The following is an 18351-nucleotide window of genomic DNA, read 5'->3' on the forward strand; positions in this document are numbered from 1 at the left end:
AGAAGAATTATTTACAGTTGGCCAAATCAAGAACACTCTCAAGGAGGTAGATGTATATGTGTCAATGTCAACAATCAAGAGAAGACTTCACAAGAGTGAATATAGAGGGTTCACCACAAGATGTAAACCATTGGTGAGCCACAAAAACAGGAAGACCAGATTAGAGTTTGCCAAACAACATCTAAAAAAGCCATTACAGTTCTGGAACAACATCCTATGGATAGATGAGACAAAGATCAACTTGTACCAGAGTGATGCCAAGAGAAGGAAAGGTACTGCTCATGATCCAAAACATACCACCTCATCAGTTAAGCATGGTGGTGGTAGTGTCATGGCGTGGGCATGTATGGCTGCCAATGGAACTGGTTCCCTTGTATTTATTGATGATGTGACTGCTGACAAAAGCAGCAGAATGAATTCTGAAGTGTTTCGGGCAATATTATATGCTCAGAACTCGTTGGACGGCGCTTCACAGTCCAGATGGACAAAGACCCGAAGCATACTGCAAAAGCAACCAAAGAGTTTTTTAACGCTAAAAAGTGGAATGTTATACAATGGCCAAGTCAATCCCCTGACCTGAATCCGATTGAGCATGCATTTCACTTGATGAAGACAAAACTGAAGGGAAAATGCCCCAAGAACAAGCAGGAACTGAAGACATTTGCAGTAGAGGCCTGGCAGAGCATCACCAGGGATGAAACCCAGCGTCTGGTGATATCTATGCGTTCCAGACTTCAGGCTGTAATTGCCTGCAAAGGATTTGCAACAAAGTATTAAAAAGTGAAAGTTAGATTTAGGATTGTTAGTTTGTCCCATTACTTTTGGCCCCTTAAAAAGTGGGAGGCACATATAGAAACCGTTGTAATTCCTACACTGTTCACCTGATTTGGATGTAATTACCCTCAAATTAAATCTGAAAGTCTGCAGGTAAAGCACATCTTGTTTGTTTCATTTCAAAGCCATTGTGGTGGTGAATAGAGGCCGAAATATGAAAATTCTGTCAATGTCCCAATATTTATGGACCTGACAGATATATATACACTTGTGTGTGTGTGTATATATATATATATATATATATATATATATATATACACACACATACATATACACACACACACACACACACACACAAGTGTATTAAAATTGGTCACAAAAATTCCAACGTTTCGGGGCTCTTGGGCTCCTTTATCAAGGTGTGAACAAGTGAAAACGTACCTTATATTGTGTGCAGGAAAAACAGACCGGCCTCGCCGTCTCCGTCCATGCTCCGGCGCTTCCGGGGTCGTGGACTAGTGACGTCACGCGTGTCAGGTTGCCATGGCTACGCGACCCCGGAAGCGCCGGAGCACCTACGGAGACGGAGAGGCCGGTCTGTTTTTCCTGCACGCAGTGGGCAGTCACTTCTTCACTCAATATAAAGTAAAATTTTCACTTCTTTCACACCTTGACAAAAGGAGCCCAAGAGCCCCGAAACGTTGGAAGTTTTGTGACCAATTTGAATACACTTAATTTCATAACATATACACACACACTCATGCGAGAAGGGCCCTCTAGCCTCTTGTGCTTCTCCTTCCTTTATTTTCATCTACTTCTTACTCCCCACTAGGGCACCTAAACACTTGGTTGCTTATGCTCTGTTGCTTATTTGGGTGTTATGGTCACCAATGTAAATTATCCTTGTCCTGCATTGTATTGCACTGCAAGTCACTTTTTTGGTTATGTACTTTGTAAGGTGCTGCAGAACATTTGTGGCGCCATATAAATAAACAATAATAATATATTAGCTGAAGTACACGGTGTTGCCCGGGTTTAAATCTTCAAGTTATTAAGTTTTATTATGTGATGTCGTCCAAATCCATCCAATGTAAGGCCCAGAACTGGCTCCCTGGATCAAAGCTCTTCTCGGCGCATTCCGCCATGAGGTTCAATCGGGACCCCAACCACTCCATTAGGCATCCCAGACCAATTGCCACCCCTCTTCAAAGTTTTCATCCAAGTCTATCCAGTGGAAGGCCCAGAATAGGCTTCCCGACTTAAAGCTCTGGCCAGCGTCCCAATGGGAGGTCCGACCAGGACTTCACCCCCCCCTAGTGTGTCTTCTGGGATCCAATGTTACCACTCTGGAAAATTTTAGTCCAAATCCATCCAGTGGAAGGCCCAGAACAGACTCCCCGAGTCGAAGTTTTGTCCAACAGGACCCTAACCCCCCTAAAACCTGGCCAGGATACAACTGGACCACCTTGCATTGGTTTCATCCCAATCAGTGCAGTGGTGTCTGAATACATAACCAGACAAACAAACAGATCAATAAAATATTATAGCATTATATATATTTCCACTTGAAAGAAGCAGCACACACTTAAAAAATTAATAAAGGATTTCAAGGCACATAAGACTACTTCTTCCAGGACTTTACAGTTCTGCAAGAAGAGAAGCCAGCATCACTGCTGTGGCTCTGCCTGGGAGGAGGCGCAGCTGCAAAGAGCTCAGAGCATCAGACTGTGGGCATCCATATTAGGATCACCGATCACAGTCTGGGTGGCTGCCCTGAACCCCTTGAGGTTGGGCTGCAGAAAGGATCTCAAGGAAAGAGAGTGAGTTCTGACAGTTGTGGGAAAATGGAAAAAAAATCCTCCAGAATACCTAATAAAATGGTATAATAGTTTTGAATGAATGCAGGACCATATTTTTTGGGGGGGAATATCAGAGGAGCAGGATTGTGGTCACTCACTTACAGCGGGTAAAATAAGTATTGAAGACATTATTTTGCTCAGTAAATATATTTGTAATGGGGCTATTGTAATGAAATTTTCACCAAATGTCAACAACAAACCCATGCAATCCACACATACAAAGAAATCAAACCATAGATGTCCATAAATTAAGTTACATGTAATAATGTGAAATGACACAGGGAACAAGTATTGAACACGCTTACTGAAATTTATTTAAAACTTCGTACAAAAGCCTTTGTTGGTAATGACAGCTTCAAGACGCCTCCTGTATAGAGAAACTAGTCGCATGCATTGCTCAGGTGTGATTTTGGCCCATTCTACCACATAAAGTGTCTTCAAATCTTGAGGGTTCCGTGGGTCTCTTCTATGAACTCTGGCCCTGATTCAGAGCCGGACACTCTGACAGAGCGCTCGCTCTGAATCAGGGCGTCTTTTTTTTTATTTTATGCCACCCACAGCTAATGCGAGCGGCCAGGATGATGGTCGCGATGGTCAAGACCATCGCGACCATCTGGCTTGCAACGAGACGCTTGTGGTAGGGTCTCGTGGGCTAGCGACGAGCCCCTTGTGGTAGGGTCTCGTGGCCGCAAGCCCCAGAGAGCTTTCGGCTCTAACAGAGCCGAAAGATCTCCCACCGACATCACTTGTTAAGAGCTGATTGGTTGGTGATTTATAGCTCACAATTTTATCTCTCATCAAGCTTTGATACATAGGCCCCTATATTCTCCCAGTATTTCACAGGCTTGTCCAAATGTTGTGCAGCAAACTTTAAAAAAGCTTCAACATGCTTTTTCTTCAGCAATGGAAGTCTTGCATGGTGAGCGTGCATACAGGCCATGGCGGTTGAGTGTATTACTTATTGTTTTCTTTAAAACAATTGTACTTGCTAATTCCAGGTCTTTCTGAAGTTCTTCACAAGTGGTCCTTGGCTCTTGGACAACTCTTCTGATAATTCTTTTCACTCCTCTGTCAGAAATCTTGCAAGGAGCACCTGGTCGTGGCGTTTATGGTGAAATGATGTTCTTTCCACTTCCGGATTATGGCCCAAACAGTGCTCACTGGAACATTCAGAAGTTTAGAAATTTGTCTGTAACCAATCCCATCAGTATATTTTGCAACAATAAGGTTGCAAAGGTCTTGAGAGCACTCTTTGCTTTTACCCATCATGAGATATTTCTTGTGTGACACCTTGGTAATGAGACACCTTTTTATAGGCTATCAGTTGGACTGAACCAGCTTATGTTAATTGCACTGACAAGGGGCAGGATTGCTTTCTAATTACTGATAGATTTCAGCTGGTGTCTTGGCTTTCCATGCCTTTTTGCACCTCCTTTCTTGATGTGTTCAATACTTTTTCCCTGTGTCATTTCACATTACTTAATTTATGGACATCTATGGTTTGATTTCTTAGCATGTGTGGATTGCATGGGTTGTTGCTGACATTTGGTGAACTTTTCATTACAATAGCCCCATTACAAATATATTTACTGAGAAAAATGTTGATGTGTTCAATACTTATTTTACTCGCTGTATGCAAATTTTATATATGTGAAATACTGATTTAAAATTTATTTTGTAAAATTTACATTTGTATACTCTATAGAAAATATTCTGAGTTATTGTAAACTGTGAAATAGATAACCTCTATCCAAGGTTTAAACATCTCCCTCCTTAGTAATGTCAATATATTTTTTGCTATAGATTAAACAGCAAAAAATAAATATAAAGTATATACAAGAGAAAAAAAAGTTAATATGCCCCTTACAATAAGAGGAATAAAAAAGCTACACATGCCATGTACACAAATACTGTGCATGCCATACCATAAAGGCCATATAGCCAGGAATAGAGCTGGTAGCAGTCACTAGGCTGGAAGGGGGAGATCAGGTGATGGGTGATATATGGGGCTGCTCTTGCTATAGTGTATAACAACTTTGCCGACCCACAGGGCAGTAGTTGATGGCATCTTGGACAGATGTGTTACCCACCCAACGGGGACACACTCCCAGGGCACAGTGCAAGGTAGTAGTGTGACAACTGGCCCGTGTAAGGGGTAACCTATGTGATGTTTACCTCCCAGTATACTCCTGTGTACAGTACAGACAGAAACAACACATAATAAACACAGACACGCGACTTCTTGCAGAGAGATGCAAACTTACACCGATCCCGTCGGCCGATCCCTCCTCTGCTCCCCACTCCCTCTCTCCTCTCTGCTGTCAGCAGCTTCTTTAAGCTCCCACTGGATTTTTTTTTCTCCTTTACACAAAGACACGTGATCGTGATGTCATCCGGCTACGAGAAGGTGGTTGGGTCAAAAGTGTTCGTTCCTCCAAGTCCGCTGTTCACATTGGTTGCTGCTAGTGTCAGGCTGCAGGAAGCCTCTCGCTGTGTTGCCACGGTAACGCTGCCCCAAGCAGCTCTCCATGTTGTTCGTTGTGTGTCATCAGGAGGACTCCGCCTGCTGTCAGTGTACATGCAGGCGCTTCCAGCTCCGCTCTGTGTGACAGGCCACTTTATGCTAGCAGCAGGCAGGGCAGGAAGTAATGTCCTGGTAATAGCAAGGATGTGATGTCAGTGGCTACACACCTTTTTAGTTTGACAGGAGCACTCCCTGTGACTTGAAGGAATCACATCTATTCCATACACCCTATAACTGCATAAAACGAAACCCCAAAACTGAACGTGATAAGCTGACTATATACAGCAACTTTCATCACCTATACTCAGGGCCGGATTAAGGATTGTGGGGGCCCCGGGGCAACTAAATTGTGGGGGCCCACCAAATAAATTGACATCCCACTGTCACTATGCTTCTCAACTTGCCCCACAGTGTAAAGTTAGAATGTTTCACAGAACATAACTCTGACGCTATGATCTTACTTTGCCAGAGTCTGCTTTGCAAAACTATTATTGCTCCTAATGATAAGGGAGTAAGCCCAGGAGGAATCTACATATGTGATGGTGCCACTGTACTGGCTACTACAAATAAATGGGAGGCAACATCCCTGGATAACCTCGTCAGCTATTATGATCAGTAGTAGATATGAGCCAGAGGTTGTTAGATATGAGGCACATGGTAACAACCATTTATTTTTTTTACCACCGGTGAAAGGCATTGTGAAGAGTCTGGCACACACAGACACCAAGGGGATGCCTACCTTATATGGCTATCGCCACTGGAAGTAGTGTGGGGAGGACTACTCATCCCCTGTCTGTCTGGCACCGCGCACTAACCACCGGCCGCTGTCACTCACTGCTGCTGCTCCATAATATTCTGCATGCTCAGCGCATACAGCGCTCAGCGGCTCCCTAGTTCCCTCATGAGCATCACGGACGTGATGTGTCACGTGATGCTGGAGAGGGGATTCTGGAGCCACTGAGCGCTGTATGCCCTGAGCATGCAGTACATAGCCGCAGCAGCTGGGCAGCCCCAGTCTGAGAACAGGTACCGCAGGGCACTTTTAATCGGCAATTGCTGGGACTAACCTTGTGTGGGGGCCCTTCTGTTGTGGGGGCCCCGGGACGACCGCCCCTGTGCCCCCCCCCCTTAATCCGGCCCTACCTATACTTTCCCAACTGAGTTCTTTATAATTTTCCACAAGTGGGGCCATAATGTATTAAATACTAAAAAAGAGATTGAATTATATCGTGAAAGCACAAACATTCTTTAGAACAATGCTTTGCTCAGGTTTCGTGAAAAAGAACAAAAAACACATACAAATTATATACATGGGTCATGGGGCAAAAAGATTTTAAATTTGACCCACCTGTAGTGCAACATGGTTTTATACAAAGGTGCAAAGTAAAGGGGCCCATACACTAGGCCAGTGTTTCCAAACCTTGCTCCTCAAAGCACACTATAATACCCCATTTACACCAGAGCTAAAACCCGGGTTATTGCAGGGTTAACCCAAGTAGCTCTTGGTGTAAAAGGGGACAGGGTTGGATGCCCAGGTGGAGTGACCCGGCAATCCAACCCAGCAGGTAACTTGCAGGGTTTTACACAGGAATGACCGATGAAACCCTGCAGTGTAAATGGTGCGATCCGGGTCACGATGATCTGGATCGTGCCCATGCTTGCCGATTGGCCGGCTTCAGTGGCATTTGGAGATGACGTCATCTTCAAGTGTCCACTTCAGCACCGGAAAAGCCGGGTCACTGCAGACCCGGCACCGGTGTGAACAGCGCCAACTCATAAATATCCTGGGTCAGCGCCGGGGAAATTTCCGGTTCTGAACCGAATTGGAACCCTATTCCAACCTCCACATCAGACCCAGAATTTAGTTATAATAGCAGTATAACAGTCCAGGTTTTAGTGATATCCATGCTTGAGCACGAATGGTTAAATCAAAATAACAGGTACTAATTGAGACACCTGTGCTGAAGTATGGCTATCCTTAAAACCTAGACTGCTGCATACACACTGGCATATATGTTGGCCAATCAATTGATTGGCCAATATATTATATGTCCGTCAGCCAGTGTGTACCAGCGATATGTCTGTGACTGACTTCGTTCATAGACATATCGCGTCCATCGTGCTGCATGTACGGGCGATCAGCTGCCCGCAGCGGGGAAGGGGTCGCAGCACAACCACCAGCCAGCGGGACCTGCGGACAGTAGGAAGGTGATGGTTGCTCAGTGTGTATGAACAACCATCATCTGAAGATCACTTGATCTGCAGATATATCTGCTAGGTGTGTACCCACCTTTAGTGTGCCTTGAGGACCATGGTTGGGAACCCCTGCACTAGGCAACTGTTTGGCCGATCCTGCAATCGGATCCGCCAGTCAGAAATGGCGACTGGTGGCCATCGATGTTCCGCAATCAGACGGAGGATCGGTGAAATTATACATGTTAAATTTCACTGATTTGCAAATCACTATCATATTTTGGAGTCAATCCAATTAGGGGGGAATGGTACGATGTGCCGTTGCAACAGCGTTTAAACGCCGGCAAAGGCATCTCATCTCGCATCCTTCGCTACCCGACCCGAGCCTGGATTCGCATAATTTTGCTCGGAGCCCTATGGGGCTGTGAGCAATATTGGGCAAATCCGGGCTGCCATAAAGTGCGGCCACTGGCGCGATGACTCGCACACGAGATTATCGCACCTAATAGGATTGACCCCTCTGATTGTGATTGGCAAATCAGTGAAATCCAATAGTGGCGATCTGTCGCTTGTGTATGGGGGTCTTAACGTGTTTCATTTTTTTGTTTTGCTTTTTTTTGCTTTGCTCCCAGCTCTGAACCAGCCTCAACAGCGCCGCAGCAGGACGGCAGTGCGCTCTGCGCCCCCTCTCCGTAAGCGCTTACCCCGACGGGTGGAGGGCGGGGATTCCTTTAGCGTTGCTCTGTGCGAGCCTTGTTGCACTCCAGGAGGTCTCTTCCTGCAGACCTCCGAAGCCGGGCAGGCAGCGGCCGGTGACCTTGCATGACTACGGCCATGAGCCTCAATAATCTGTAATTAAAGAACAAGTATTGCAGAGATGTGTTCCCTTAATCATCTAATTTAATTCAATCAATCTGAGTAGCCTAGTGCTGATGTCACAATTTAAGTTTTTTTATAACTTTATTACCAGACATAGAGGGGTATTCAATACCCACATCGGAGATTTTTCAGGGATAAAGTATCGGGCGTGCGCCCACTTTATCCCCGTATTCAATATAAAATCTACGAAAACGGGACCTAGCGAAGTGGGATTTGCGATAAACTACAAAATTTTTATTGAAAAAATTGTAGGACCCCCCTAAAGTTGTAAAAACATGGAGGATCACTATGGGTACCCCCGTTTTAGCCTGCAAATGAAAGTCGGGGATTTAAATAGCCGCAGCAGGTGTTTTTTTCCCGACATTGAAGAAGTGTTGCAGAAGAGCACTTAGGTTATTTTTTGAGTTTTTTTAAGTGGTCCCATCAAATTTGGGGTACATGAAAATGGGTACTAGCATATTTTTATGTCCCTAAAATAAGTTTTTAAAAATTCTGCAACTATGCACCTGCCTCTAATAGCCTATTCTAGAATACACCTGCCGCATACTTGCAGAATAGCCCTGAACCTATTTCCCTATTTTTAAACACTTTTTTCCCATTTTTTTTTTCCATCCCAATTTTTTTATAAATTTTTTGGGGTGTCCCTATTATTTTTTTTTTTTTTTTTTGCACAGTTCTTTTTAAAATGTCATTCCCAGGGGTGCAGGCTATTTTTTTTAAGCCTGCACCCCTAAACCCCAATTCTGCACTTTTTTTCGCCACCTATTCAGTGGTGAAAAGCTATCCCCGTTTTTTTTCAAAGACTTTTCGAACCTGCGAAAAGTCTTTGAAATTGAATACAGTGTAAAACTAAAACCTGCGATAATGACGTCATAGTTGCAATATTAATGCAAAAACTGAGTTTTCGCTCCATATTGAATTCCCCTATGAGTCAGCTGAAACTGAACCTCTCAGGCCCCACAAAGCACCCTAGTTAGAGCACAGGTTTTCAAAGTCGGTCATCAGGACCCCCAAACAGTGCATGAAAAAAATATTTATTTTAAATAAACACTCCCCCACACACTCTCATTCACCACTATTATTCAGTCAGATGCATATAGTCTCCTCTTCATTCTATGTAGGTATCCCAGAATCTTGTCAAACAAAAAAAAAATTGGTCATATACAGTAGACCAGTGATTCTCATACTCGGTTCTCAGGACCCCACACAGTTCACATTTTCTAGGTCACCTAGCAGGTGCACAGGTGTATTAATTACTCACTGACACATTTTAAAAGATCCACAGGTGGAGCTAATTATTTTACTCCTGATTCTGTGAGACCTGGAAAACATGCACTGTTTGGGGTCCTGAGGACCGAATTTGAGAACCTGTGCCCTATGCCAGAGGTTCCCAAACGCGGTCCACAAGGCTCCCCAACAGTTCTGGTTTTAGAGATATCCATGGTTAAGCGCAGGTGACTTAATTAGTACCTCAGTCAATTTGATTAACCTGGATAAATTTACATAATGTGTTAGTATTAGGGATGTTAGGGACCCATCTTATGGGGTTCTCCTTGATGTGGTGGATGGGCAAACATTTTGTCCAAACTTGTACTAAGAACCTCTTATACTCCATTTTAATTGTAGAGTTTATTAGGATTATTTTGACTATCATTGTTCTTAGTACTCAGAGTGTGCACCTGTGTTCTTTGTCCTCAGCATTGTAGCACTTCTTATTATGTTATGTTTTAAATTAGGGGGTGCTGTCCAAGCCCCCTTCCCCTTTCCACTATATTTGCGTATTTTGTACACTTGGAGGCTGAGACTCCTTCTGCTTGGTATTTGCACCCCACCCATCTGCCCTTCTTTATCAAGGCACCAGGGAGGCGTTGAAACACATAGGTGATTAACCAGACTGGCCTCCTCTCACCGACCGGGCAATACCTAATGCTGGGCATACACTATGCAATTATCTGTCAGGTATCTGTCCAATCTGGCTGGTTGGAATGAAAATCTGGTAATGTATGGGAGCAAATAACAATAGAAATTTGCTCCCAAACACTAGAAAACGGACCAGATTTTCCTTCCCACCAGACAGATTGGACAGATATCTGACAGATAATTGTAGACTGTATGCCCAGCAAAAGTCTAGTCCAGACTGCCCCGATGTTGTGCCTCTCTAATTGATGTTGCTGACTTAATGTCTGACTTCCAATTTAATTCTCTGCGCTAATTGTAATGAACAGAAAAAATCGCTAGCAATGAAAATATAATTTAAACAAATTTATTTAATATCAGACATTAGTATAATATATCGATTTTGACCGGTCAAAAGTAAAACAAAATAATATATACACATATACAATAAAATATATAAAAAAGGACATCAAGGTGTCATGTACACTGCAAATGCTATGAAAAATCACAGATAATAGCTTTACTATATCTAGAGGTGGATCCTAAAAAAGAAACTGGTATATACTAGTATTCAATAGTTATAGTCCGCACCTGCAGTGTGACCAGGATGACATACAAATAATGGTATACTCGATAGAATGTCTCTATGTTTCATACATAGTGATTGAATAGGTAGGTTTCCAAAACAAATCACATTAGGTCATGCACTCAGGAGAAAGAGAGGAGAAATAAATTGAACACTGTCACTTCTCCGGGGGAAGGTATCCGGCAACAGTAGTAGATGTTGCTAGTAGGAACCGCTCAAGCTGGGCATAAATGTATTAGAGGGAGGCAATATCTCCAACGGGAGTGTCTGGGGCCGCGACTACCTTGCAAATGTAAGACATCCTGTAGATCGCGTCTGCATCCCCGCCTCAACCTCGGTGTTATATGAGCGTCCAATTAAGCTGTGCGGCGTATAACTCTCCGGATCTCCTGGGATAATGGCAGGTGACTTCAGGTAACAAATATGGGTCCAGTGTCCCAGCTCTGGCGCATTTCGCACTGCTATTTGGGGGCTTTTTCACTTAATGTCTGACTCTTCAGTCAAGAGTCCTCCGAAAGAGACTCATATATAGGGGACTTTTATTGGATCCACGAACATCAGAGGGTACTGCCCCCATCCTCCCTGCACCAAAACTAACAACTCTGGCAATAATTACATTAGCCACTGAAAATCAACAGTTTTCTCTGCAGGGAGAAACTCGCTCTCTGATTGTGGGTTGAGCAAAAACACTGCAAATCCTAAGTACCTGGCGTGCAGTGCATGGAGAACCAACAGGCAGTGTCCCCACAGTGAATATTACGCTCCCCAGCTGTGGGTTGAGCTGTGTCTATAAATTCTGAGGACTCGATATTTTAGTGTGTGGCTGCTATGAAAAGGATTGGTGACAGGAAGCTATTACAGGTACAGCTCCAGACTGCAGCACAATCTCTTGTATGGGAGAGGATTGCCTCTACACATATGTGACTTTATGTGTTACTAATATCATATTATCTGGAGGCTTAAGAACTTTTTATTAATTACTGACAGTGGTTGTATGTTTAAGTAATTACATTTTAACTTATTTATAGCAATAAATACTTCTTTTAGTAAGATACAGTAAACACTTGTTACTTGTACGCATTCCCTGATTCTTAAGCTGCTTTATATATTGTTTCTTTCTTGTTTGGGATTGACTACCCCATACAGCTTTATTGAATCAGGGTGTGTGCTTTAACTCTTAAGCACCTGAGCTTCTATTTTATCTTTTAGAAGCATAGGAGCCACCAGTTATACCAAAACGAGGGTTTGAAATCTGATGCAAAAAAATGCACCAAAAAAGTGTTGTCTCTGAGGAGTTTTGTGTAAAGTTTCGGAGTGTTCTAATGCATTCCTAAGGCAGTGGCCGGATGTGAACTTTCATTCACGTGGGCCCTATTAGAAGTAGTTGTGTGCCGTCTATATCACAGGTTCTCAAACTTGGTCAGGACCCCAAACAAGTGCATGTTTTCCAGATATCCTCACAGAATCAAAAGTGAAATACTTAGCACCACCTGTAGATCTGTTAAAATGAGTGAGTGATAAATACACCTGTGCACCTGCTGGGTGACCTGGAAAACGTGAACTGTGTGGGGTCCTGAGGACCGAGTATGAGAATCACTGGTCTACTGTATATGATCGATTTTTTTTTTTTTTGCCAAGATTCTTGGATACCTACATAGAATGAAGAGGAGACTATCTATATGCATCTGACTGAATAATAAAGTGGTGAATGAGAGTGTGTGGGGGAGTGTTTATTTAACATATATATATATTTTCAGTGTATGTTTGTTATAGATTTTTTTTTCAAAATGTGCATTGCAGGTCCCAGAGGGCCCTGTATGACAGGTAATGCTGGCACCTGTGGTTCTTCAAGTGCAAGCATGAATTTGGCATGGCTAGCTGCGACCTGTAGTACACCAGTACAGAACATTGTTAATTGTACTGTTAAACAATTTTTATTAACCCCACACTGGAAGTGGTACATTTTATTTTTGAATGCCAAATTCCCCTAAGGATTCCAGCCCCGTGCTGACCAGCCTAAAATGCATCTCATGCTGCATAAACACAGTACAACCAAAGATATCCCTGATAGACTTCCCTTCAACTTTCTGTAGTGCAGGGAAAATGATTTTGGGTGTACACAATGATAGATATATCATGAAGTCATGTCTTTACAGGCAAATCTTGACAAAATCGGCCAAGTTGGCCTGCATGTACGGTCGACCATAGATATAGTTAACGTTCATGTGGGAACGCGCATCGTCGGTCGATCGTTCACTGCATAAAAATTAACGATATGAATGATTTATCATTGAACGATATCGTTATCGTTCAGGAAAATCGTCCCGTGTGTATGCAGCATAAGAGACAACTTATTTCTTGGGTTTTTTTGCAGTGGGTTTGTCGTGGGATCAGGGTTTAGAAACATGCAGCAGGTTGAGTTTTGAAGGTCAAATCAACCTTTAATAAATGTAGTGGTTTTGACCATGAACTTGCCGTCAGGTGCATACAATGACCAACTGAGATTAAAGTATACTTGCTGCCATTGTGTAGCAACGCTGCTTTTGAGACTTGAGTGAGTAAAGAGCCTCCACTCATTCACGTTGTGCTCAATGTTGACGTTTTGCATCAGTCCAATAACATCATTCAGTCACTATCTTAAGAGATGTATGGGATTAAATCTTTTTTGTACCAAGCAAGAGTTGCAGGCAACCAATAATAATCCCTTTATAGTAAGCTGTCAAATAATACTAAGGGCCTGATTCAGAATTGTACACTATTACATTCACGATCATGCTCGCATTTTATGTGTGAAAATATACTAATGCCTGCCAAGACTCCCCTTCTGAAATAGTGTGTAACTGTTGCTACAACTGCTTTCCATATCTGCAGATCCACCATCGACGCCATATCAGACATACATCGACTCCTCGAATAAGTCCTGGGCTGAGCAGATTCCAGGGCAACTTTATCTTTAAAAATGGCTCTGATATAGTGGTTCTGCAATCAGGAACACAGCCGTGTTTGCAGGAATACCCATGGAACTCCCATAACACGCCCTCAGACTGGCCTCATTTTGCAAACACCTCCCTGACTCCACCCAGGAATGCCAATGGATCACAGAGGTCTACTCAGGACCTTGGAATTACTGAGAAATTGCTAATGCCGTCTCAAACTACAGCTCATGCGTGCACAGTTAGACATTCCTTGGCGGTTCACGCATGTGCGGTAGCAAAAATCACTCAACTGCGAAAACATCGGCATAGCGTACAACTCTGAAAAAGGGCCTAGGTATATACATGATGGATGAATTAATGGATAGCAAAATTAAATGTTCCTTTTGTAGTATGGCACATGATGGTATTTTCTGTTTTAGTCATTTTACTAAAGTAAGAACCCAAAAAATCCAAAATTGTAAATATTTTTCAAATAGTAAAAAAAAAATTCAATTGGACTTGCCCAGCAAGTCCATGCGGCTATGTCACATGTACAGTAGCTCTGGATACACAGATTTTTGTTTGCAGCAATACAGGATGCGTACAAAAATCCCAAAGTCCATGGCAAGACTGGGCTGCAATATAAGGTGCCGTTACCAGCATTTCCACGCCATTGCAACTTTAACTTGTTTCGCTTATATGAATCTGGCGACCAAGCAGCTAATTGGTAAGCCAATACACACTTATCAATCTATTGTTTGAAATGTCTGGGCTGCCATCACTGGGTGGGGATTTAAATTTTGGCCACCTAATTGAGATGTCAATTTCGTCGGTCCCTGCAGCAAGTGCATAGCTGGGTACACACTAAACGATGTATGTACCCAGTGATCTGACGGACGACCCTCCCCCGCTGACATATGGAACGGCCGATACACATTAGACGATCTAGTGCCTAACATGTCAGCCCCTGCCGCATCCCGCTGCATGGGGTCATCAGCCACATTGTCAGGTTGAGCTCAGCCTGTAGGACCGACCTGATGAGGCTGATGACCCCAGGGAGCGTGCACTGCCAGACATAATAGGTACACACTGCACGATTTGTTGTTCCGATCTGTCGGAATCGGGCAAATCATTCAAGACCTCGCTAATGCTGGCCACACACATGGCGATCTGCACACGATCAGCCGATGTGTACGATTTCTCCTTGAAACTCTTCCCGGCAGCTCTGCAGATGATCTCCACACAATTTGGTGTCCAATCTTCATACAATCTCTCCTGCATGTAGATCTCAAAGAAATAAGCAGCGCTTGTAGCATTCAATTAATAGAGAAAAAAGAATATATTTATTTATATATAAATCAAAATATTGAATATAAAATATATATAATTTTAAGCAAGCTAAAACAGGAGAAATGATTCCCCACATGTAATTAAAAAGTCACAGCCTTTGCATATAATAATTCACTGAAGGGTGAAACAATAAAAGGAGATGAAAAAACACCTGCATATATTCAGTTTCTAATATTCTTATGTTTAGAGTTTATATCGGAACAATTCCAAAGGTAATAATGTCTCTTCTGTTGATAACAAGGATATTTTACTGAATAAAAAATAGAATTTTTGAGCTCCAAACAATGTCCCGGTAATTGGAGAGCAATGGGGGATAAATAAAGCCACTGTACAGCCCCGTATTAGTCCTTTATATAAGGGTAGGTGTCTCACATCCAGGTGGGGGGACAGTCACCTGGGATAAATACCTGTATTGTCCCTGGTGTAGTTATCAGATGGAGCTGGTAGTTGAGAGGCTCAGATTCCAGTGTAGTCGGCTACACTGTACTATAAATATATTCTTTTTTCTCTATTAATTGAATGCTACAAGCGCTGCTTATTTCTTTGAGATCTACATTCTATATATCACCAGGACACTACCTGGATATTGTTTGCAGCAGCTACAGCATCCAGGAATAGAGGAATTTTAGAATACTCTATATAGCGCTACCTTTTTATTGTTTAATCTCTCCTGCATCCAGACTTTCACAGCGCATCGCCTCCTAGATTGTCAGATCTGCCCTACTGCACAGCAGATCTGACGATGCAATGTGCGACCAACGGAAACGCACATCGCATGTGAGGACTCACGATTTACTCAGGATTTTGCCATATTTTACACGACCTGTCGTTCCAATGTGTCGGAATCTGCCAGATCAGGTAAAATATCGCTGTGTGGCCAGCTTAAGTGTGTACCCAGCTAAACGTGCCAATCTGCAGGATAAAATATGAGATATGGTAAGAACTTACCCTTGTTATCTCTATTTCTACGAAGTCCATAGGGTTCCACAGGATACCTTGGGGTATAGGTGATGACGTCAGTCTTCAGGCACCACAGAGTTAAAGTTTTCAGCCTCCCAGGATGCACCTGGGTCCCTCTCCTATACCCCGCCCCCGGGCCAAGGCATCTCAGTTACGTCACAAGCCATAGGCCGGAGGAGGAGAAGAAAGAGAGAGAAGAAAAAAAAAAATCTGGACACTCACAGGAATCACATTCTCACCATAGGGAGACGGAAAAACCGGTGACCAGAATAAAGCCCATCTGCAGTACAGGTGCGACAGGGCGGGAGTCCTGTGGAACCCTATGGACTTCGTAGAAATAGAGATAACAAGGGTAAGTTCTTACCATATCTCATATTTTCTACTTCAGGGTCCATAGGGTATCCACAGGATACCTTGGGGATGTCCCAAAGCAGTATCCTTTAAGGGTGGGGACGCTCCTGTGCTGAGAGGAGAATCCGCCGCCCGAAGGAAGCATCCTGAGAGGCAAAGATGTCAAAAGCGTAATACCTCACAAAGGTATTGACAGAAGACTACGTAGCAGCCTTGCAGATCTGAACTGCAGAGGCACCACGTCTAGCTGCAAATGAAGGACCCACAGACCTAGTGGAATGAGCCCTCACCAAGGAGGGAACTGGAAGACCTTCATGATGATAAGCTTCTGAAATTGCCATACGAATACAGCCTGCCAAAGTCTACTTTGAAGCAGGCCAACCCTTTTTACGGAAGCCATAGAGGACAAACAAGGCGTCCGACTTCCTAAAAGAAGAAGTGCGGTCAACATAAATTCTCAATGCCCGCACAACATCCCAAGTGGCGTCACCCACTGAAAGTCCAGGTGAATTGAAAGCCGGCACAACAATTTCTTCATTGATGTGAAAACTGGATACCACTTCGGGAAGGAATCCCGGACGAGTGCGAAGCACCGCCCTATTCCTATGAAAAATCAGAAAAGGGGGTCTACAAGAGAGAACCCCTGAATCCGAAATCCGTCTGGCCGAGGCAATGGCCAGAAGGAATATGGTTTCAGCTGTAAGCCATTTAAAGTCCACTGAGTCCAGTGGTTCAAACGGCGGCCCCTAGAGAACTCTCAGGACCACAGCCCAATTCCAAGGCGCCACCGGTGGAACAAAAGGTGGCTGAATGCGAAGAACATCTCGCATAAAGGTGTGCACATCAGAGAGCGCAGCAATCCTACGATGAAACCAGACTGACAGGGCAGACACCTGCACTTTCAGAGAAGCCAGGCGAAGCCCATGATCCAGTCCAGCCTGTAGGAAAGCCAACACCCTAGACAGGCGGAACTCCCTAAGGGAATACCCTCTAGGTCTACACCACCGGAAGAAAGTATGCCACACACGATGGTAGATTCTTGCCGAGGAAGGTTTACGAGCTCTTAGTATGGTTTGCACCACGGAGCTAGAAAAACCCTCTGGACCTTAGCGTGACCGTTTCAACAGCCACACCGAGTCAGGTCCGGGTGAAGACAAGGACCCTATGACAGCAGATTCGGTCGTAATGGTAACCTCAGAGGAACGTCTACTGACAGACTCTAGAGGTCGGAGAACCAGTGCCGTCTGGGCCACTCGGAAGCTATCAACAGTAGCGTACCTCCTTCTTGATTTGAATTTCCGTAATACCCGCGGAAGAAGGGAAAACGGAGAGAAAAGGTAGGCAAACTGGAACGTCTACTAGACGGACAGGGCATACACCAGAGACGCCTTTTCGTCTCATGTTCGAGACCCGTACACCGGCAACTTGTTGTTGTGCCGGGACGCCATGAGGTCTATCTCTGGAAGACCCCACTTGTCCACCAGACTCCGAAAGACGTCCTGGTATAAAGACCACTCTCCCGGTTCCTCCTTGCTGGTTTAAATAGGCCACCGTGGTGGCGTTGTCCGACGGGACCCTGGAGAACCGGCTGTGCCCGCTGGAGAGCTCTTGACACCGCATGGAGCTCCAAAATGTTTATTGGAAGCCCCGCTACCGCCCGAGTCCACCTGCCCTGAAACAAGTGTGGACCCGTGACAGCTCCCCAGCACCGGAGACTGGCGTCTGTTGTTAACAAGACCCAGTTCGCCACCCAGAACGGGCGACCCTTGTTGAGGTGGGTCGTCTACAAACACCAGGTTAGAGACAGGCGAACATCCGGAGTGAGCCCCATCGTCTGGGACTTGAGACACTGAGGCAATCCATTCCATCTGGACCGGATCAATAGCAGCAGAGGTTTGGAGTGACATTGGGCGTACTCCACCATGTCGAATACCGACACCATTGAGCCCAATAACCTCTTTGCCAAGTGTATCGACACTCGACGACACTGCAGACAACTGCGCACCCTCAACTACAAAGCAAGGATCTTTGCCTCCGTCACAAAGATCCACTGCTGCCTGGAGT

The 18351-nt window shown here is 44.2% G+C and overlaps 1 protein-coding gene across 2 annotated transcripts in view; it reads right to left on the minus strand.

Moving 5' to 3' along the window:
• FBXO8 (F-box protein 8) overlaps positions 1-5192 on the minus strand; it is a 54354-nt gene extending 49162 nt beyond the window's left edge. The window contains exon 1 of one of the 2 annotated variants that reach the window (XM_088448468.1): positions 4898-5192. The gene's annotated coding sequence lies outside the window, so the exon portion shown is untranslated. The remainder of the gene's footprint in view (positions 1-4897) is intronic. The other variant, XM_088448467.1, reaches the window with a different exon arrangement.
• Between the last annotated feature and the right edge of the window lie 13159 nt (positions 5193-18351).

Source organism: Taudactylus pleione, unplaced genomic scaffold (genome assembly GCF_031769625.1).
Source record: "Taudactylus pleione unplaced genomic scaffold, aTauple2 ptg000021l, whole genome shotgun sequence".
Lineage (NCBI taxonomy): Eukaryota > Metazoa > Chordata > Amphibia > Anura > Myobatrachidae > Taudactylus > Taudactylus pleione.